Below are 23,239 nucleotides of genomic sequence, written 5' to 3'. Positions count from 1 at the left end.
TATACTAAATTACATTATCTGTTTGTATTGCTTGAATTTATCGATAAGAGTTTGCATTTTGAAGAAAACTATTATTCTTTTACAAACAATGTTCAAATTTAGAATTGTTACACACACAAAAATAAATTTTAATTATAAATATTTTTTAATCTTCTGAATATTCTTTTGGAGTGATTTTTATTTGACTAATGCTCATGGAGCACGTAGAGTGAGATTTAAAAAATGAGGTTATGTTCGAGAAAATATAAAAAGCATTTAACTTATTATGTTGATAATCCGGAAATTCATACATTTGATATAAGGTGATCTCTATTTTCAGAATATCAGCAACAAAATATAAAATTCTAAAAAGCTGGAAAACATTTTTTTATTTACATAGATAGTAAATGCGCTCAAAATGACTACGCTTTCTCGAATACATTACTGGAAATCTTCAGAAGCTAAAAATGAATTGTGATGTTGATTCTAGAGAATTAAAGCTTACCTTTGCCTACATTGCGGATATAAGAAATCTCATCAACAATTCTATGATTCCGAACTCGCAATGTACTATTTGCTTTTGGTATTTTAAGTTGTATGAAAGAAAAACAATATCACGACGATAGCAGAGAACTTGACATAATCTTGTCTATCCTAACCCGACCCGACGTGGTTCTGACGCGAGCCACATCATCTGCCCCCTTAGGGCCACATGTGGAAAATCTGATCGGGCCGAGGTGGGAACTCGGGAATAAGTTGGGCAATTTCTGCACGGGACTCTTCAATAAAGTGTATTAATATTGTAGGTCAATCGATTTGCCTTCAATCATGGAACCTTTTCCGTTATTGCATCAATTTTGAATGATGTTAATAGAAAAAATTATACTATAAAGAACCGTGTATTCAAATATTATATGCATTACCATAGCATCCTTACTCTTCAATAAAATGTATGAATATTATAGGTCAATCGATACATCTCGAATCGGATGAACACGTTTTTACTGTGATAGTCTATTTTAAAAATATACAAATTACGATAACTTCGTAATATTTTTAAGATTTAGTCCCTATGGCACCCTATGTGCAGCCCATACTTTTACTTTGAATAATGTCACTTTTCTTTCAATAAATTAACTCATGGGTTAATCATTATTCAATTTAGATCGATACCTATTTCTGAAGTATCCGTAATTCTCAGATTTGAGGAAATATCATAATATTTCACAGGATTATATAATATTTTAGAGTATTTCAATAAATTTCTTCACGAGAAGCGTGGATTTTTTATGATTTCAAAGATTTGAAGATGTTTCAAATTACTTTTTGAAATTCACCCTGCATTCTGTTAATTTAAACTGAATTACTTTAAATTATTTGTAATTATTTTTAATATTTAAAAGTTTTCATTTCATTGATCCAGAGAATCAATTGATAAAATGGTTTGAGATATTTTAATTTTTTTTTTAATACTTAGGCATTTTGAAGAGCTCTAAAAAATTTCAAGGGCTTTCAAAAGATTTTAAAGGATTTGAAATGGTTTCGGATATTTCAAAAGGTTTCTAGGAATTCTTAAGAGCTTTTAACAATTTAAAGAGATTTTCAAGGGCTTTAATAATTTGAAAGGAATTTAGAAAAATTTGCATGTGGTTTTAAAAAATTTCCTAGAATTTTGGAAGAAATGGAAGGATTTTACAGGATATGTGAGGTTTTAAGGTATTTTAAAAGATTCTAAGTCAATTTATAAGATTCCGTAAGAATTTAAATGAGTTCAAGAGATTTTTAAAGCTCCCAAGCTATACCGTAAGAAGTAGGGATTCAAAGATTTCAAGAGATTTTTAAATATTTTTTGCACTTATTTGGATTTTCCCCTGAATCCTTACCAATTTATCTTTTTATTTACTTTAAATTCTTAGGAATTTCATTAAATTCTTTTAAATTTTCTTTAATTTTTGTAAACTCATTTCCAACTTTCTCGATTCAGTGAATTTTTCATGTTTGAATTGTCGAATTCACTTGATCAATGGATTTTTTTCAATTTTAAATATTTTTTATAATGCATTTAAAATATTGTGTATTTAATTTGAATTTTTTTGTAGTCATTAATCGTTTGTCGGGTTAAAAATTAGTAGGTTTTCAAAGATTTGAAGACATTACAATTTTTTTGTTTCACCCTGAATTCTTATTTTAATTTTTTGGAATTCTTTTTAATTTTTTAATTCATTCAATTTTATTTGATTCAATGCATTACAACTTTTTTTTAAATTGTTATGTAATTGGCCCCAAATTCTTTTAACCTCATCTTGAATTTTTAGGCATTTTATTAAATTCTTCTGAATTCCCTTGAATTTTTTAAGCTCATTTCAAACGTTCTGAATCCAATTAAGTGTTTTCCTTCATATTTTTGAATTGTTATCAATTCATTTGAAGTTTGATGAACATCATCAAATTATTTTCGTTTATCTTGAATTCCTTGAAACTTATTCCCAGTTTACGGACATCAGTGGAGTTTTTTTATTTCAATGGAATTTTCCAATTCATTTAAATTCTTTTGAATTTAACTTGAGTTTTTTTGTAATCTAATGAATTTAATCTAAATTTGTTACCCTTTAAGCGCGAAAAAAGTACCCTAGGAGACTCTCAAAAAGTACCCTTTGGTCCTTATATTTTATCCCATAAGGCCTGTGAGGCCTGTGAAATTTAGTAATATTATAGGTCAATGGATTCATCTCGAACCAAGGAATATTTTATATTCTTGTATCAACTTTGAATGACGTTGATGAAAAAAAGTTATATCATAAAAAAACGATTTTAAAAATCTTATAAAGAGTTAAAAAAATGTAATAAATTTTTTTAGAAACCCTTTGTCCAGTTTCAAGATATTAGTGGCGAAAAGAAGCTCTTCAAATTTAATAAATTTATCTGCCATCGTGTTCACAAAACGTGTGAGATCCATACAAAAACACGCACACGGACAATTGTTTATAATATTGTATTGGATCGTATTGTTAGCATTACAAAACTTCCTCTCTGAGCAAGCAGAATGGGGGAAAAGTAGTAATTAAGACTTATATTCGGTAAAAACCTTATTGCACATTCGTCGGGTAGTTTTAGGCCATTATATAAATTTCTAAAGAAGCCATTAAGAAGGAGTTGAAATAAAAATATCACCATGGAAAAAATATCAGTAACAAGAAAATGGAGATCTGTGAAATTTTTGTACTTGTGAAAGAATCGTTATTTATCTGAAGAATTGTTCTGATTCCTGAAACTAATAATTTAAGCATCGCATTAAACAATTAAAAATATATATTTTTTATACTACACGAAGAATTTCAGCCGTTTTATCATGCTTGTAGAGCGATCCTAAAGAATGTACTGCTTTTCGAGCATGTTGGCGTGTTGAAGAGCAAAAGTGTACTTTTGTGCACTATTAGTTCCCGGCAATTGATTTTCATAACTTTTTTGTGAGTCTATGAATTTTCTTATAAATTGTTTTGAGTTTTTTTGGAATCCTCTATGAAATCTACATAGAAATCACCATTAATTCCTCGATATTGTATATTGCATATATATTGTATATTTTGTATATTGCAAAACAAAGAAAACTCCCATTACAATTTGTTTTTCAAATTACAAACTTTTCTTTTTTCAATTTTTCGTTAAAATTACTCGATCTTAATTGAATTATAACCTGAGATGATCCGGTGATAAAAATAGTGTGTCCACAACATTTTGCGGATCCGTGGAAAAAGTGTTGCAAAAATATGTTCAGCCATATTGTTATTTTAACATAACTTACGCACTAAAGCAATATTGTAGATTCCCTTTGCAAATGCGATAATTATTATTTTAATATATTTCTTGTGGAACCGTTTTTTTTCTCTATTTTCCATATACACCACTAAGTAATCAGAAATTTTTAGTATTATTTTTTTTTTAATTAGAAAAACTTCAAATTAAAAAAAAACCTTTAACATTGTTTCATTCTTTTTCACCCAAAATACGCGCATAATACGTCAGAATAATATTCTGCGAAGGAAGTTCCAGTAATGTATTTTTTTGGTTAAAGTTCTTTGAGGCTCACCAATTTCAGCTTTTCATTATCAGATTTTGGGGGCCTATGAGAAATTAGGCATATTACACTTCTTTATGATAACTTCGCTTGAGTTGATTTTTTATTATGATTTCTATATGTTCAGGTATCTTTTCACAAAGAATTTCAGACTTTGTTTTATAAAGATGAAGAGAATTTTAGCAAATGTCAAAAAATAGCAGTCCCCATAATCGTAGAAATTGCTTTAATTAAATGATAAATAACTAAATGAATGATTGTGTCTTTGCTTTGAAATTTGTCATTTTTATCAAATTCACATTTAGAAAGATATAATGGGAACATGCAATATTTATTTTTAAATATTATTTTATATTAAACTTACGAATAGAAATCCCGAAAACTACTAATGAGGGGAATAAAGCGTTAATAACGATATTCATTTTTACAGGATCGAGTTACTGATAGAGAACTCAAATCGGTGACTGACAAATGTTTTTGAAAATATTCGCAGCTCTACCTTGTAGCTTAACTAACTAAATCCTAATATTAATTACCCAACTATATTTACTCCTAAAATCTATTAGATATGAATAGAAGGAGGAAAGTTCTCCAGGTCTGCTGTCAGGTGAACATTTTTAGTGTGTAATTTTTATACTGACAAAAATTATCATCCTTTTTTGAACAAATTAGGAATTTTGCATTTTCATATTTTGCTATAATCGCGTCCCACATGATAAGGAAATCCTTCTGCAACGTAAGTTTGATTGTTCCATAGGAAGGCACGTTGCTTGCGCAGTCAGCATGGGGTACACCAGTATTTGCTTAAAATTATTACAATGAGCCAAAAATACCATCTCGTTATTTGTTGGTTAAGCGTGACTTGCTTTACAGCAATGCCTACATGAATGGCAATTTATATTTTATGTATTAGATAGCTAAAAATATTTTATTTCTTAGCCATCTAAAAAAATAGCCTTTGAGTTAAAATATTTTAAGGTGGCTATAGGGCATCCGAGTTGACAATAAGGTATATTTTATACAAATTTGACAATTTTGTAGGTAGAATATTTTATGTTAGAAACAACAATCTATTAAGGAAATATCCTAATAACTTACAAGTATTTGAATTAAAAACTCTAAAAGTACAACAGTCCAAAAGGATTGAATTGTTAATATCTGATCTATAAAAATTTATAAAAATTAGGTACATATAGTATAACTTAAAAATTAACTTCCATGGAAATAACAACTTTTAGGCAAGATATTGTTGCAATTTTATTATGAAAAATAAAGATGTTTTTGTTCATATCCTAAACTTGATCTCCTGAATCGAGGATAAAAGAATCATAGCGTATTTCATTTGATAATAAATGTTTAGAAAAGTGCTTAAAAAATCTGTAGATGATTTATGTAAAAAACTTCAGAATTTGCCTTTTTAAAATACGTCCTAGATTTTAGCAAACTTGGTTTGCTAAAATGATGGTCGACCATTTTCTCACCTGGTGCCGAAAACTGGAATCAGAAAGAGTAGGTACAATTTTAAAGATTTATTTGAATGTTTGCATAAAAGTGTTTCAAAAACAATTGTTTTATTAAGTTTAAAAGAATGATTGAATACTAAAAACATATCTTTATCCAAAACAAATCGTTCTTGATGGAATTTCCGTCTTATATAAAGTGAAAAACATATTTTTGTCAAAAAAAGTTTTAAAAAACAAAATGAATAATTATTTTATTATTTCATATAAGTTTCAATGCTATCCGGCCCGGCCGGATAGCCCCAGTTTAAGCCGGGCGTTGGTCGGGGAATCCGGTCGGGATCCGGCTAAAAACATCACGGTTAACTAGTCGGATTCTGGCTTGAATACTGGCCGGGATCCGGTTGGATAATCCGGCCAAAAAGCGGTAAAAAATATTGCTTCAGACCAGAAATTTGTAACTTTTATGTCTTTGAAGGCTCATCGTAAAGAACACGGTGACCTTTAAAGGTCAAATCAAGTTAACATATTTTGGCGAGGAAATTGGAGTAGAATTTCAAACACAGATAATAGAATCTCGCAGCAATTGTTTCAAGCTGCAAACCGCGTGGTGATTTTAGGTTAGGAAGGAAGAAAGAAAAAAAGGTATTCACAACAGTATAGTTGAATTAGAAATAATAATTATCCGCGAACTGAGTGGGGGTTTCAAACTGAGTACTGAAATATGGTTGATTTTAATTACGGATCTCGATTTTATTTTCAAATTTCGAGGAAATGACACGACGTGAGTGCAATGTGTATCCTGGTTCGAAGTGCAAAACTAAAAATTACTGAGTTCTACCCAGGCGCCTACGCAGGAGGCAATATACGTGGCGGTAAATTTGAAAGTGTACAGACTAAACACTTTCTGAAAATAGAGAAAATTGTAACATTTCATAGCAGAATCGATAACAGTTTTATCTAATCAGTTAAAATATTTCAAAAAACGTAATGTTTTATTTTTAAGAATTTACAACAGCTCATTTCTGTTTTTCTCATCTAATAAATCTTTAAATTATACTTTTTATATAATAATTCATCTAGCATCCATAATTACGTAATTGATAACATCACAGCTCTTAAAAAATGTGTCATTTTTAACAAAAAAAAAAGATTCAAAGTAAGTCCATTTAAGTTTATAATATGTTAAAAATCGCAATAAATAGTACATAAAATTTTTTTGATCGAAAAATACTTTGTGCAAAAAATGTGTTTTTCGCTGTGTAAGAAGTAAATTACGTCTAAATCCTTTGTTTCCGAAAAAGACTTATTTTTAGTATCTAAGAAATACGTTAAACTTAAAAAAATATCTAGTTAAAACACTTTTATGCGCAAATTAAAATGCATCTTTAAAATCGTACCTATTCTTCCTAGTTCATATTTTCGTCACCAGGTGGCGTCTTGCAGTTTAACCATTCCCAGTAGTTCCAATATTTTTATAAATAGTATTAAAGATATGACACCAACTTAAATTTCTTCTAATAGATCTTCAAAAAAAAGTTGGTTTGATCAGTCAAAATTTAAAAAATTAGCTAGAACATATCATTGCGTGACCAATATTATTTAACAATCTGAAAAAGTCGGATTTTGGTAGCGCTTCTTCATCAAAGAAATGATACCTTGTAGTAAAAATGTTTGCATTTTGACATGAAAATTTATATGTAAAAAATAATTGTCCTGCAAAAGAAAAAGGATTTAATTCATGATCCTATAAACAAGCAGATACGCGTGTAAAGAGTCTTATTTGTAGGTAAGCACAGGGGGTGGCGTCATCAATAATTTCTTAGATTGGAATTAGCCGTGCCGTGGCACGCGCATTTGTCAGAGCAATTGGTTCGATTTCACGCCCGGGGCCAATAATGAGCGATGCCAGTGTAAGTGAGTCTCATTCTTTAGCTCTTGAATATAATTCTAGATTCTAGCTAGCATCTATGGCTTTCTGCTGTTTCGCGATTAGCCATAGCGGACTCGTAAATCAGCGATACAGTTACGGGAAATATTATCCTGTAACTGGCAAGCGCCAAGGGCGTAACGCTCAGGACCTGGTAGCCAACGTGTATGTTGTATGCACTCACGACTAAATGTCTCTGGATAAACAGCCAGGCAACGATAAGAGGATGGCAATCGAAGTAGGGAAGAAAAAGATCTAAAAGAGACAAAACAAATGTGTCTAAGATAGTAACACAGGGACGTGTTTTCGCATTCTTTTTCAGTAGAAATGCCCATGTCCAAAGGTAACTTCTGCTTCATAATTTCTCTGAAAAATTCTTTGCGAGTTCGATTTGATATATTGCACATTATTTGTTCATAATAGAGATGAACAGAAGAGACAAGAACAGAGGAAAATTCTCAAGAATGTAGCGCTTTGAAATTGTTAGTCAGAAATGCTTTAGATTTTGGATGTACTCTCTAAATTTTCTCGAGTGAAATCGCACTCGAATCGGGTGGAATATGACTCGAGAAAAAGTGAAAACCCTGCTTCTCTGATTTGGGTGAAATTCCACTTTTCGTTCGAGTGCATTTCCCACTCAACTCATTCGAGCGAATTCTCACTCGAAGAAGAGGGAAATATCACTCGAAGTGGGTGGAAAATAAAATAAATTTGAATTATTAAGCGTGATGATTGGTTCAGCTGCAGTTAGTGTTTAAGATACGCTTTCTTTGTTTTTGTTTTGCATGTTTAATGTGTATATTAATTACAATATCATTACCATTATCAGGCTTCTACCCTTTGATGAAGGAGCTCCTGCTGATCGAAATTCCATAGTCCTGGTTGTAAATCGCGTGTCTTAAGTCCAAAGCGGGCTCCCTTGTTCCCATCCAGGCTGGTCGACCTGCGATAAATCCGAGTTCGGCATCACTGTATCCCGAGCGGGTACTGCATAGCGTATAATATGTATTCTCACAATACACGTATGAGCAGCCGATATTGGAGAAATTACGAGGCGGTAGCTTGGTTTCTCAGAAACATCGAGTACGAATCGTCTCGCGTGCCTGATCATAATTAATAATGTAAAAGCGCCCACAAAGCTGTCAGGGCCCCTGGGGGCAGTCGCAATTTGCTTATAGAAAACGCCTATGCGCGAGCTCTCACCATCACCCCCTTTTCTTTTATTTTCGTAATTCCTTCGCTATCTGTACTTCTCTTCTAATTTAAGCAATAATATTCAAATTGAAAGAATTTTTAGTTGTTCATTACTTCTGAAGACCTACAACCACTCCCCTTGATATCACGTTCTGTACACGCCTATTAAGTTTTTCTAATAGCAATCTCAGAATAACAACGCCCACCGAGAGTCTTTAAAGAATAGCAACCACGCCCAGTATTCACACTTATTTACCACTCCTACTGATCATTACTCCAGAAACTCCCAGTGACTACGCCTATTAGACATTACGTCCGAAAACCCCAACTGAGCCAAACAGTCACACCCATTAGGCACTCCTACTTACTAACCACTACCATCATTCATGCACTTAACAATCATCATCATGAAGTGCCCTGCTTACGTCCTGCAGTACTGTCTCATAGGAATTCTCTTGAAATTATCGATGATAACTAACAACTAAATACATAAAGTGACAACTAAATACATAAAGTTTCCTCGCTATTAGCCACTGGGCGCCGTCACCCCCAATAATAACGTATCCTTATCACTCCTACCTATCAGGTAAAGTAGGCCCTCATTTATAAATTTTCACGTACCGAATACAATAATCACAACAAATAAAGAAACCTAATAGATACGACCACTAACTTATCTAAAAACACGTCTACAAGTCACATATAATAACTGGGCCCAATTACTTTCATTCGCGGACTAGATACTTCATTAGTGAAACCTAATTGAGCCCACTAGGCACACCCAGTAGACACTCAAACTTACTAACCATTCCCACCTACCTCTCACTCAACATATTGAAACTCCCTTAAAAACCTTCCTGAAAAGTAAAAACGCCTACTTGCATGACCATTAGTATCTTAAACTATTGACTTCCCTCGGTGTATTCCACTGTCCACTCGCACTATTCACACCTATTCAACGAACCTGCTCAGAATTTATTTAAAATTAGGTATAAATACGCTTACTAACAAAATGCACTAACCACTCCTACTTGACACTTTGTATGTATACAAATTTCGACTTACCAGATTTGGCCACGACAATATAGAACATTCAGGCCCACTATCAACGCTCACTAATTATTGACATCCTCTCCAGCCCACTATCCAAAACCGCGCCCCCTAAGCACGCCCACAGGGTAAACCAACGGGCTTTTTCTACAAAGTAGCATACCATAAGAGCCTAACCTAAAAATTAAAAGAAAGAGATCATTAGCTGAAAACAATTCCAATACACACACTGGCTAAAGGATTTTTCTACAATCATATTTCTTAATTTTTGTTTTTAAACAGTTCACAACGCCCTAACTGTGAATTTGCGCATGCGTATGCGCACTGGCCTCAAGCTGAATCGCTGATGTTAGCTGACAAATTTTGTTAGCCAAAAGTAAATTGTCACTATTTAAAAAAAATAAAAATTTGATTTTTCATTATCGTTTGAAGTTGAAAGAACGTGCCGTCGACAGAGAAAAAACTTCCTCAATTATTTTTTCGAGACCCAATAATATTTTTGAATCAAACTTTTTTGTATTGATTTAGTATCTCGATAGCTAGAAAGTAAATTCCTCCTGTTTTTAAATTAAAATTTTTATATTTGGTCACCAGTCCACAGTTGATAAAACGGGCACCTTAAGTGAAAAAAGAACTTCCCCTCCATTTTATTGCAACCGAGTTATATTTTTTATCAAATCTTTTGTGTATCGTTTGAGCAACTCAATGGCTGGAAAGTCAATTTTCACTTGATTTATGAATTAACAATTGAACTTCTTATCACCATCCAAATTTGGAAAAACATGCCCATCAAGAAAAAAAAATCTGTTTATATTTTCTTGGAAACTAATAAAATTGGCCAGTAGGACTTTCTTGGGTTCAATTCCACATGAATTTATTTCAAAAGTTTTTTTTTTAATTGAAAATTTTGTTTTTGAGGCAGTTCTTTTTCTCCTGGAAAATCGTGAAAATATGGGTTAGGCTCTAATGGCATGCTACCCTTCAACTCAGATATTTCATTATTCAACAGGGCCGTTCTTCTCACTTTCCTTGTACAAAATTCAATGGGGTTCTATCCTAAATTTGTACAGAGTCATTCTTAAGCTTTTAGTTACAGAAGAATGACAGCAAGATGTTAATTTTGTGCAATAATTTATGAGTTTTTTTCTTTTGCTTTCCGAAACATAACATGACTCTGCGTTATTTGTCTTTAAAATTGGTGTTACAAACAACTATATCTACGACATAAAAGAAAATAAAGATTGCCTGTCCCAATGTGATTTTTACCATATATTTAGCATCAGCTGCTCTAAAATTTATTCCGTGCAAAAATTTAGGAAGAAATTTTTGGTCGATGCTGAATTAAAAATAAGAATGCTTTCATTATTTGTTCTTAAATATTTATGCAGGTTTTCTAGCGTCCATGAAATCTTTGAAAATCTGGAAAAGTTTTGGAATTATTTTTTACCTGGGAAGACATGGAAAAGTCCTTCAACTTTTCTTTTAGTCCTGGAATTTTTATTCTTTAAAAGAAAAAATATGTTTTTAAACTAACTCTCTCCTGAATGAAAAAAGACTGCTGAATCGTTTTTTGGTAGTTTTCTCGTCTAATTGCTATTTTTTTCAACTTAAAGAACAATTTAATAACATTTTTTGATATCTAATATTTTGTTTCAGTCAATTCCGCGTGTTTTTATTGATTAGAATTACTTCAAATTTGACTCTAGTTGTAAAGTGTTATTGTAGGTCAGGGAAAACCTAGAATTAAGGGAAAAGTCAAGGATTTTGATGAAAAAATTTCAATTTGAACCACTATCTTAAAACATAATTTTCTTGGCTGAAGATTCATTATTTTGGTTGAAAATTCTTCTTTGCTTTTTCTCAAAATTTATCTTTTTTTTATACCGATATTGAAAATGATGTTGAAGATTCAACCATTTGGTAAAAAATGTAAATTTTATGTTGAAAATTTAATTTTTTGTTTTGAAAGTTCAACTCTTTGATTGATAATTTTTATATTTTGTTGAAAATTCCTTTTTTGGTGTTGTTAAAATATCGGCTAAAAATTAATTGAATTATTCATCTTGGCCCAAACGCGAAAGTTAACGTGCAATATTATAAATGATTATTTAAGTTTTTCTTGAGAAATCAGCTTTTTATGAAAAATTCTACTATTATTCTAAAAAATGCAATTATTTGAATGAAGATGCAACTATTTTTGGTTGAAGGTTAATCTTTTTGGTTAAAAATTCAATTATTGGGTAGAAAATTAATCTTTGTAAGTAAAAAATTTAAAAATTCACTTCAAGTTTAAAAGATTTAGTTGCAAAGTTAATAATGTTCTTGAAAATTAAAATGGCTTAAAGTTCTATCACTCAGTCAAATATCAACCAATTCTAATAAAAAAAAACTCATTACATACTTAATTGAACTGGCTTCGATTATATCAAGAGCACAAAATAATTGTATTAAAAAATGTCATCAAATTGTTGTTAAAGTTAAAGAAATAATAAACTGCTAAATATTGTCAACTGTATTATTTTTTACCTTGATAAAATAAACAAACACCGAAAACGGTTTTTTTGCCATAAAATAAGGTTTTGTGATAGGTTTTTTTTGACTTTAAAAACATACCGGGAAAAACGTATTATTTGCGTCCTGAAAATACTAGAAAAGTCCTGGATTTTTTTATCCGCGCTGGAAACTGATTTATGAGAAGTCATGTTTATTAATACAAGAAAAAAACGGCAAAAAAAAACTAAAAAAAAATCTATGAATGATCGAGGACCAATATCGAATAAATATCATTATTTGTTTACTTGATAAGTAGGTTGATAACTCAAGTCATGATTTCTTAGAATTTAAATATTGCTTCTTTAGGGAAAAAATTGATTGGCCAAAAATCTGGATTTTTTTCAGCGCCTTTTATACCGACTTCTTCTAATAACCGCAGAGGTTCCAGGCTGGAAGACATTATACGTCGAGTGTCCCATTTATGTGCAAAGTACGCGATACATTTCACGAGTTTTATTGCACTGTCGAGCTCTCATTGAATTTTACCGGTTTTTGCCAGTCAGTAGGTATACAATAAATGGCATTCGAAGCTCTTGAGGAAATCTTGGCGAGCAAACATGTTCGATAAAGACTTTGTATACCTTATCCTTCTCTCTCGTTTTTCTGTCCGAAGCACCAACACTTCACTGAACTCGGTTGAATTCTGTGCATAGTCAGAGCAAAAAAGGTAGTAGTAGTACTTATTTACCTCTTTCCTTACAGAAGTAACAAATGAGTTAAGTAAATAACCTTAATGTTTCCTAATTAAAATAAATATTTCGGAGTTTAAATAATTTTGAATGAGATCACTTCTAAGGGCTATAGTCTGCTTGAGGGCATCGTCGGGTGTAGAAGGAAGAAAAAATCGATTAAAAAAAAAATTCTAACAGTATAGTGTTGGGTCTTCAGAATAGTCTTCTTGAGTCTTTGTGGTATTTCCGAGCTTCTTTTATGATATAGAGCAGGGCTCTTCAGCGAGGGGCAATTTGGCCTCAAATACTCATTTGCAAGATGTCTCGTGTCCACCACTACGCTGAAAAATTTCGTCTCACTCCTATAGCAGAGTAGAGATTCGTGGTGGCGGAAACGAGACATTTTGTAAATAAGTATTTTTTACCGAATTTCCTCTTGTCAAAGAGCCCTGCTATAGAGTCATGCAGCGGGGAACAGGACGTTTAGGCTCTGCCGTCTGGACGCCGTCGTTTGGGCACGGGACGTTTAGGCGCAGGACATTCAGGCGCGGGACGTTTAGACACTTTAGACTTTAGACGCCAGTTCGTTTACCCGCCGGGACTGTTAGGCGCCGAGCCATTTAATGTTATTTGCGTATCAATTATGAATGTAGAAGAAACTAGGAAAAAGTGGGTTACTTTTTAGAGCAGTTTATTTGGATTTATTACAATATGCAAAAAACTTTCTTCTGAGAACTTTAACTACAATAAATAAAAAAATGTGTGTAATAAGAAAACCGAGAAAAGCTAGGAAAGGTAACTGAAAATTATTTCTTTAAAACATTGAAAGCAATAAAATAATGGATTTTATCCACAAATTTTGAACAGCAATAGTTAAATGAATAGTAGGGTCTTTCTACAGTGTAAATTACCATTCGCACTCATCTTGTTAAAAATAAACTGAGTTCCTTCATGATATCTTTTCTTGATATCACGTTTGGATACTTCTATGGTGTACAGTCACAATTAGACATCGAATAACTTAAACCTTATCAGTGGTATCTTTTATCATATTCCACATCGACTCAGTAAGCAAATTAACCATCAAAAGCTCCCGATGTGACCTTGACGACAAATACCAGTAAGCCATGCCCCACTCCGCCATAAGCGGCTACTTATAAGTCGGTGCGGGATCAAATGAAACTGCGAACTATGAAGGTTCAATTTATTCAATTTCAAACCGTTTGGTCGAGCTGGCGGCTAGACGTCCTGACGGCTAAACGTCCCGCGTCTAAAAATCTAGTGTCTAAATTGCGCAGCATTTAAATGTCCGGTGGCTAAATGTCTCAGCGCCTAAACGTCCCGCGTCCAAACGGCGGCAACGAACACGATCACTCAAAACCTATCGAACTAATTGACTTGTTCTTGCGTATTCAACCGGTTAATATGTGGCATTTCACGAAGAACCACTCCAAACAAAAGGGCATTCAAAAAAAAAATTTTCAAAAAGACAAAAATTTAGGGGCAAAAATGACTTTCTCCGCTTTTGGTCTGCCGTTTTTGTTTTAATTACTTTTTCTTTTCTTTTTGTCCTTTGCCTACAGTAACTAAATGTATGCTATTTGCAAATCTTTTTGCTTTTTTGGCTTCAGGCTATTTTTTCAATAGATAACATGCGCGCCGTTTGGCTTATTGAAGCTAATATAGTTGCACTTCCGTCCTTATGCGAAACTGAAAAAAAATTGTAAGCAATACAAGTGGACAAATAAATCCAAAAAGTGTCTAAAAGATCAATTTTTGCCTCGTCTTCAAAATCATCCGACAAGACCATTCTCATTTGCAGTCCTCTACATCAGACGAATTAATATTGTAACTTAAATCAAAAACTGTGATATAAACTCCCGATGCAATACAGTCATAAATTTAAACGATACATAGTTTATGCGGACGGTTTTATTTAAATACAGAATGATGTAGACAAAATGAAATTTAATATAAAAAGTAGGTATATGTCTTTTAATATAAATTAGATAAAAAATATATATTTTTTAAATTAAATAAACACAGACATTAAGATGTATGTTTTGATTACGTGCGTTTAAAGTTTGGTTCGGAAAAAACTCTACGAAAATTAGTAGTCATTTTAAGAAAAAATTAAAAATCATTTCATTACATTTTGAAGCTATTGTAATGCATCAAATCTACTTGATTATTAATTAGGCTGCTTTCAGTCGCCCCGAAAAATTCGGGAGGTTGAAGAAGTGGGTGGAGTAGTCCTGAAAATACGGAACGATGTGACACTTCGTATTAATTATCTAAGGCATTTTAAATGTCTGTGCAATTGAGAAATATAATTAAGATAATTCACAAACCTTGTTAAAATCTACTAAGAACCACGATGAAAAATTACAGATCGCTTCAGAACAAAAAACTGCATAATTTTGAAATGATTTCATTTTTTCAATTTTTTGTAATTAAAAGTAAAATTGGATGGGGTTGGTTACGAAATATGTTTAAAATATAATTATATTATAAAATTATACTAGATAATTTGTAATCCTTGTGCCATATATCAGAAACTTTAACAATAATTTATAAAACTCTTTAAAAGAACTTAATTTTCATATGCTCTGGACTTTAAAAAATTGTAATCTATTCGAAATTTTCGAACTCTATGAGTGTCGAACATTGACATTGTCACTCTCATGAATGAGAATCTAAAAGTGATATTGTCATTAGGGGCTAGTATTACGGAAAATTTCGTAATACCAGTAGTCCTATATACTTGATAAAGGTACGCAGAAGCAAGCACTTTCTTTTACAAGGTCGCCCAAAAACTTCATTAACAAAATTTTCCGACTTTTCCATGATCAATTTATAGAATCTTTAATAAGTGGAATACACTGGAGCCAGAATTGAAATACTTTTAAATGTTTTCTTGGAAAAATATTGTATGTATTTGCGATGAGGGTTGTTTTGTCAAATGAAATGATACACACTGTTTCGATATGATGCGCAGCTAGTGTCGATTGCGTAAAATATGGTTTAGCCTGACTGTACTATCTGTTCCTTTTTATTTATTTGGGTTGTTTAGAAGCTGTCCTATTTTCGCAGGTGGTTCAGATATGGTTTGCATGTTGTGTTTGTTGAGAATTCTTCTGATTTGTTCTGTGATACCTTCAGTCTCTCCCTCTTTCTTTAGTAGGCTTTGTTGACTTGTTTTTTAAATGTATTTTCTTATTGCTTTATCAATTTGCTAATTTGTTTAATCGTTCTGCATTAGAAATTGTTTAAGGTTTTGTAATTACTTTTGTAAGTTATCTTTATCTGTTATGAAGACAGTTCTGTATACAAGGGAGTTGAAGGCTGATTGCTTTTCAGATGGGCGGTGGTTGGAGGAGGCATGTAGGATCTGTTTGTATAGGTGAGTTTTTTGTCAACTTTTTTTTTATTATACCATTAAGCCATTTCCCCTTCTGGTTTCGCGTGACTCACTCGGCAGGGGAAAGGAGAATTGTGTGGAAGGGATAGAGATTTTTCAGATTGATCCAGAATTCTCGTGCTATTTAAGTAAATAACACGTTCGTTCCGCAACACTGCTCCGACCCAGGTTGCTGATCAATCTCTCTAGCAATCACCCCAAGAGAAGAACCTCACGAAGTCGTGATGTAAGGTTCCCCACTTGGGTCCATTAGTGGCCAAGGTCTTTTGTTTCAGGCCATACTTTCCTGTCTTGGGATACTTCTCTAGCTTCTTTTATGTCCATGCATTTTTTCATGCAGGCTCTCGTGTTTCTGTGACTTCTTATGACTCTTCTAACTAGGGTCTCATTCACACATTCTAACAATTCTTTCCGCGGTCTACCTCTGGGCATGCTGCCATTTACTTTACCTTGATACACTTGTTTCGTAAGTCGTTCATTTGGCATTCTCTCAACATGTCCGAACCATCTTCACCGATTTCTTTCCCATGTGTCTACTAGCGTCTCTTCTGCACCATATTCTTTTAGAATTATCTTGTTACTTACTTTGTCCATCAGGGTTTTCCCGCATATTATGCGCATGAATCTCATGTCAATTTTTTCATTTTACTCTTATCTTTTTCTTGACAAGTCCATGTCTCGCTACCGTATAGTACAGTCGGTACAAATGTAGAATTATGTATTGCCATTTTAGCTTTATTTGATATATTTTTACTTCTGATACGGGGGCCTGCTCTACCAATAACCTTCTTACCTTCATTTATTCGTCTATCTAATTCCTCATCTATCTTCCCGTCCCTAGTAAATAAGCTACCAAGGTATACGAACTTATCAACTTGTTCAATTCTCTCATCATTTAATAAAATATTGCATAGTGTTTTCTCACTCTTTCCTTCGAACACCATAGTTTTTGTTTTATTTGCTTTAAATTTTGAGTCCCATGCTCTTCATGCTTGCATCTAGTTTATTCAGCATTCTTTGTCGGTCTTCGATAGACTCTGTCATAACAACCTTATCATCTGCGAACGCTAACCCACGAACCCTTACTGTTTCGAGATCCACACCCTCTTCGTCGAAGAGAGCCATTCTTAAACACTTGTCCATAAATAATGTAAATAACCATGAAGACATAACGCATCCTTGTCTAACTCCTTGAATAATATCGAAACAGTCACGCAGTTTCCCATTCAATCTTACACTCGCTTTGCTACCTGTATATATTGTTTTTATAGCTTGTAGGATCCATCCATTGACTCCATACTCTTTCAGGACTTCCCAAAGTTTACTTCTATCTACCTTGTCAAAAGCTTTTTCTAGGTCAAAAAATGCACAGAAAACATTTTTTCCTACTCTCAAACTTTTTTCTGTTATTTGCCTTAAGCTAAATATTTGATCCGTACATGACCTTCCTGGCATAAGCCCACTTTGGACTTCCCAAATTTTTGCTTCTGTTATTTTCATTACCCTACGAATAAGTATTTTTGAATATATTTTACTTACGGTGCTTAATAAGCTAATTCCTCTGTAATTATTGCACTTGCTTTTATCTCCCTTTCTCTTGTATATTGGTACGATAATCGCTTTTTTCCAATCGTCTGGGACGTCTCCCATCTCGAAATATAAATTTATCAATTCGCACAGTCTATGTGGTAAGCACGCGCCACCGTGTTTAAGCATTTCAGCGTTAATACCGTCTACCCCGGCAGTCTTACCGTTTTTCAAGTTCTTAATTATATCCCTAACCTCAGTGACACAGACTTTTTCAATTTAGTTTTCCATCGCATCGTGTTCAACATCGCAGTTGTAGTGTCCTATAGCTTCATCTCCGAATTGTCTTCTAAAAGAGTCTCTGAAAGCCTCTAGTATTCCGTTTGCATCATATACCATTTCCCGCCTACTATTTCTCATGTTGACAAATTCTGTACTTTTGTTTCCTTTCATTTTTTTATAAAATAGTTTCCTGCTTCCTTCAAAGTCGTTTTGTATTTTCATTTCTTCATGTCCCAATTTGTTATCAGATCTTTTCTAAACAAGTTCGTTTAAGAAAGAAAAATTTCCTTTTTATTCCATTTTCAAGCTGAACTGGATATAAGGATGCATAAGATTGATGACATCGGAAAACTTGTGCAGCTCATCTAGTCCATGTCTCCAAATGACAAAAGTATCGTCAACGTAACGGCACCAAATTCCGGTTTAAATTTAAATTAGTTGATGATTTTAGTTTCGAGGTGTTCTATAAAGATGTTCGCTATTACAGGTGAGATTGGAGATCTCATTGCTGCTTCTGAGGTTTGTTCGCAGAATTGCTATTGAAAGAAAATTAAGCATTATTGAGAAACTGTTATATCGAAGGTATGAGATCGGAGGGAAAATGTGCAAAGGATTTAATATTATTGATTGTATCTTTTTGATAAATTCGAAATATTTTTGCACGTGTGTTACAGTTTTCTATGAAAGAATTCAGTTCTTTGGTGGGCAAGCGTAATCGCGGTTTTAAGTTGGTGAGTTTATTGCGCTGACGATCGGTCTGACTGGACCGTTGTTTTTGTGGATTTTTGAGAATCCGTAAAGTTTTGGAGAGATGGAATGAGTAGGTATTAATTTAGATAGTGTTCTTTTTGTCAAGTTTAGAGTCTTTTACAAGGGGTTTTGTTTTGAAGTGTTTTGTTTAAGAAGGGGTTTTATTTTTGTTTTGTCTTTTTAAAGTTTTTTACATTTATGTATTATTACTGTTGTTTTGTCCTTATGTGCCAGTAGCATTACAATGTCTTTATTCCTATTGAATTCTTTACTTGTTATTTTTGGTTGTTTTGTTAAGGGCATGTGATAGTTAGAAAATTATCAATTTTACCATCGTTAGGTCTTTTTTTGTGGGTTAATTCAAGAGATTCTAATTTTGCTAATATTGATGTGTGTGTGTGTGTGTGTGTGTGTGTATATACCTGTGCGTATTTTGAGTTTATGTGTGTTACAATTCTCTCCCCTAATTATTCTTGAGTGCTTCCGACAGCATTGGTACGACAGAGACTCGGAATGACAGAGAGTTGAAAAACGATCCTAACCTCAAAATAATGCACATGCATACAATTTTTATCGAGCAAAATTATTATTTTTTTATCCCTACAAAAAGAGCTTAGGACGTCCCGTATAATACTTTAAAGCATCTTCGAATTCATTTTTTAAACATTTTCATTTTTGTGGAAAAAAAAGCGGAAGCAACTGAACCCAATTTACCACACGACGAACTGTCACATGCCCTTAAGTTTGAAGAGGGAATTTGGCTTAGCATAAGATTTTGGAGTGAGATTTCAGGTTATATTCTTTCGTTTTTTTAGTAGAAATAAACAAAATAAGTGACCGCCTTGTGCTTGTTCTCCGAGTCAGTTGAGTATTTGTACTCAACCAAATATATTGCATAAAACACCACGTCAGATGATTTTAGGACTGAGCTGACAGTTGGAAGAGACTGAAATGAAGGTCAAAAGGAATAAAAGGATACTAAAAGTTCTTAAATCATAAAGAAGTGTCAAATTAAAAAAACTAATAACAAATTTTTTTCAGAGCATCAGATCGGTAATTTGAAGGACCTGGGCTCATATCCCAGCGGAGCTAAAGATCATTTTTTTCACAATCTTAAGATTAATCAATATTTTAATAATATTGATCAAGACCAGCAGACGAAACCAATAACATCTAAAATTATTAATTAATTTCCCTTGTCAAAAAGAAATATCAATAATAAAATATTTATTATTATCAACTTGATGAATTCAATCAATGTATCCTTTTTTTTATTGGGCATAACGAGTGCTGCCTAACTAAGCCCAAGCTTGTTACCTCAATCTGGGCATTCGTTGGGCTGACCGTTACAAACAAGAAAGTAGCCCAGTCGGGCAGTGATTTGGCTGCCAAATCGGGAGCCAACTATTAATTGAGCAATCTGGCTGAGGCCCAGTCTGTTCCGAATTATCTTTTTGACATGGGTAGGTATAGACTTGAATTTAACAGTGGTTCACAAATGGGTATTTTTTACAGAAATTCGTCGAATTTTTACATTTTTCTGTGGATTCCCCAGAGGAGTCCCCCCCCCCTCCTAACCTGGCAACATGAACTTTAATCACGAAAGGTCAAATATATTTAATTATATAGTCCATATATAGAAATTCTAGCCACTATCCAATATTACAAAAATAATTTTTTTTCTTTTTTCTCTCATTTGAAATACACTGATGATCATGCCTTCTTCAAATGCTCATGTGAATTTATAATAATCTAGACTTTCGTCTCTTGAACATGAAACTTCATTGCTGGAATCGCATCCGGTCTCCCTCATTCGCCACGATCATGTCTCTCACTCTGTGAAAAGTCGCTATCGCCCGCATAAATCTGAATTACAGAATTCATTTAAATATCTCGCATACAGCGAAAGCGAAGGCGAGTGAGATAGTAAAGAGATTTAATGGACAGAGTCACCCTGTAGCTATATAATGTCTGTATGTAAATATACTCTCTCGTGAAAGTGTGAGTTCCTTGAGTACAGCACTTGTTCCTTTTTCCAAGCTAATCCTCCGACTCTGGTCCAAGGGAGAAAAGTGAATTTTATTATTACTCGCTCCTGATAACCACAGTGAATCGCGCGGATTAGCTTCTTCACAAATCAAAGACCACTTCTGTCACAGGGCAGAGAATTACCTTTCTAATTATCGTTATAATTGTTATTGTAATTACCATACTTAATAGAGAAATGATAGGGGAATCGGATAATTATGATAAGGTTGGGTACATGCATAAAACATGAGTTGCCGGCAGAATTAGACTCACAAAAGGGCAGATATCAGACTATCAATGTAGATTTGCGTATGTGCAAGGTGAAATATATTACACAGAGAAAAATGGAAGTTCAGTCTGGCCATCTAGATGTGCAGACTGACTATATTTGAGTGTCTAATATATGTGAGCATTCTAGAAGGCTTAAGCGACTATCTCTAGAAGTTTAAAATAAAAGTTTCTAATCGATCATTTCAGAGATTCGTCTTGATCATCTCGGACGGTCGACTCGACTATCACAGAGATATATCAATATAGGATAAAAAATAACAACAGAAGTTGCTTAAAACTCTATCGGACAAGTTTTTATTTAAAATTTCTCCCTACGTTTCAAAAACTCACTTTTTTCATCATCAGGGGAACTCATCGGTAACAATTTATATCCTAGAAAAGTCTAAAATTATAAGAAACTTATTCAACTCTTAATGAGATAAGAATGTAAAAAGAGTAATAAAAACTGACGAATTAAAAACGAAATTCCATGACGTCATTTTTGGAGTCAATTATTGAAATCCAAATTATATTGGAATGAATTTAAAAAAAGAGGGAAACTATTTTCTATTAAATGTTTATGTAGAATTTCTGTACGAATTACTTATATTTGTCATAGTTAGAAGTAAAATTAAAAGTATTTCAGAGGTTAAGTTCCAAAAGTGAAAAATTATAGTTACCATATTAAAATGTCCAAAAAGATGGTTTATGGTGTAGAATTGTTTGAATAAAACATTCAAAAACGGATAAAATAATTTTAACTCATAATGTTTAAAAATAACATAATAATTATTATAAGAGCAGCATGTGATTGCGTCCTGCTCCCATAAGAATGACTCCATAAATAGTCCAAGTGTGACTGTCAACAATATAGACTAACCTATCATACAATGACTCAGAGTACAAAGTGCCAATTTTAATACAGATTTGATTATATTATAAAAGATCACGTGCTGAAGTTATTAAGAAATAAGATACAAGAAAGAAAATTTTAGTTAATGAATGTAACAGTAATTTTAATAGAAAGGAAGAAAATTAATTTATAGTAATATTGTGATAATGTTACAGAAAAAAATTCTAAAATAGAATTGAACCGCCGGCGACCAAAAGGGGACACGGCCGGATTCAGCCTGAGAAGTATTGTCCTGAGTGTCAATTTTGAAAATATTTCTAATTCCAATTTTAAAGACTGATACTTGTAGAGAATTTCAAGGCGTATCTTTTTTTCCCCTTGCAAAAATTTATAGGTTTTGTAGTTTTTAAGATAATTCGTAAAAAGTGGATTTTTTGAAAACTAAAAATTCCAATCTTTTTTCACTTCAACTCGCGCTAATTTAGCCAATTTTCATTATTTTTCGATTGCCCCAATACAAAGTACGTGTTTAAGTCTTCTGAAATATCTAAGAAAGAAAAACGAGAATATTGTAATAAACAAAAAAGTTATTAATTTTTTTTTGAGGCAATGCAAAAATCATGAATTTTAACCTTCAAGCGCCTCGTTTAGCGAACGAATTTTAAGCTACGGAAAGCTTTCAGTGAGAAAGTTGTTCATTAAGGTTCAAAGAAGTTTTCTGAAAAGTTTTAGATCAATTGGATTAATAGTTCAAAAATTATGAATGTTTTAAAATCTAAGCGGTAATTTTGACGCTGCCCAAAAACGTGTCTGGCCGGCTACGTACGCGCTGCAGCGAGCGACGTGAAGGTCAAGTCAATCTTACCAAAACAAATGCACAACAGTAACTCCAGATATTATCATTAAAATAATTTACTTATTAAACATTCAACATATAATATTATGCATATTATTGAACAAGAATAAATTAATCAAACAATATTCGATTAGAAACTACTTTTAGTCATTTCGTCACTCTCTTCAGTTTCTTCGGCATCTGGATTCTGAGTTTGTACTTTTAAAAAATATGATTCGAAAAATTCTTTTCCTTTAGCGCTTAAGGTGGTTTTAGCGTGAAACGAAATCCATGCTAAAAAGCTGAAATTTTTATTATAACTTCTTTAACTATTTTTGAATACATCTGCGAAGTTTCAGAT

General features: G+C 32.8%; 1 protein-coding gene across 2 annotated transcripts in view; it reads left to right on the top strand.

Annotated features, from left to right (window-relative positions):
• LOC117172400 (protein charlatan) overlaps nucleotides 1-23,239 on the top strand; it is a 480,082-nt gene that overhangs the window by 254,108 nt on the left and 202,735 nt on the right. Inside the window, exon 1 of one of the 2 annotated variants that reach the window (XM_033360290.1) lies at nucleotides 16,282-16,315. The exons of the other annotated variant lie outside the window; for it this stretch is intronic. The gene's annotated coding sequence lies outside the window, so the exon portion shown is untranslated. Of the gene's footprint in view, nucleotides 1-16,281; nucleotides 16,316-23,239 lie in introns of those variants that run through there. 2 annotated transcript variants of the gene reach the window in all.

The sequence above is a fragment of the Belonocnema kinseyi genome, chromosome 5, assembly GCF_010883055.1.
Source record: "Belonocnema kinseyi isolate 2016_QV_RU_SX_M_011 chromosome 5, B_treatae_v1, whole genome shotgun sequence".
Classification (NCBI taxonomy): Eukaryota; Metazoa; Arthropoda; class Insecta; order Hymenoptera; family Cynipidae; genus Belonocnema; species Belonocnema kinseyi.
This window is presented reverse-complemented; position numbering and strand designations above follow the sequence as displayed.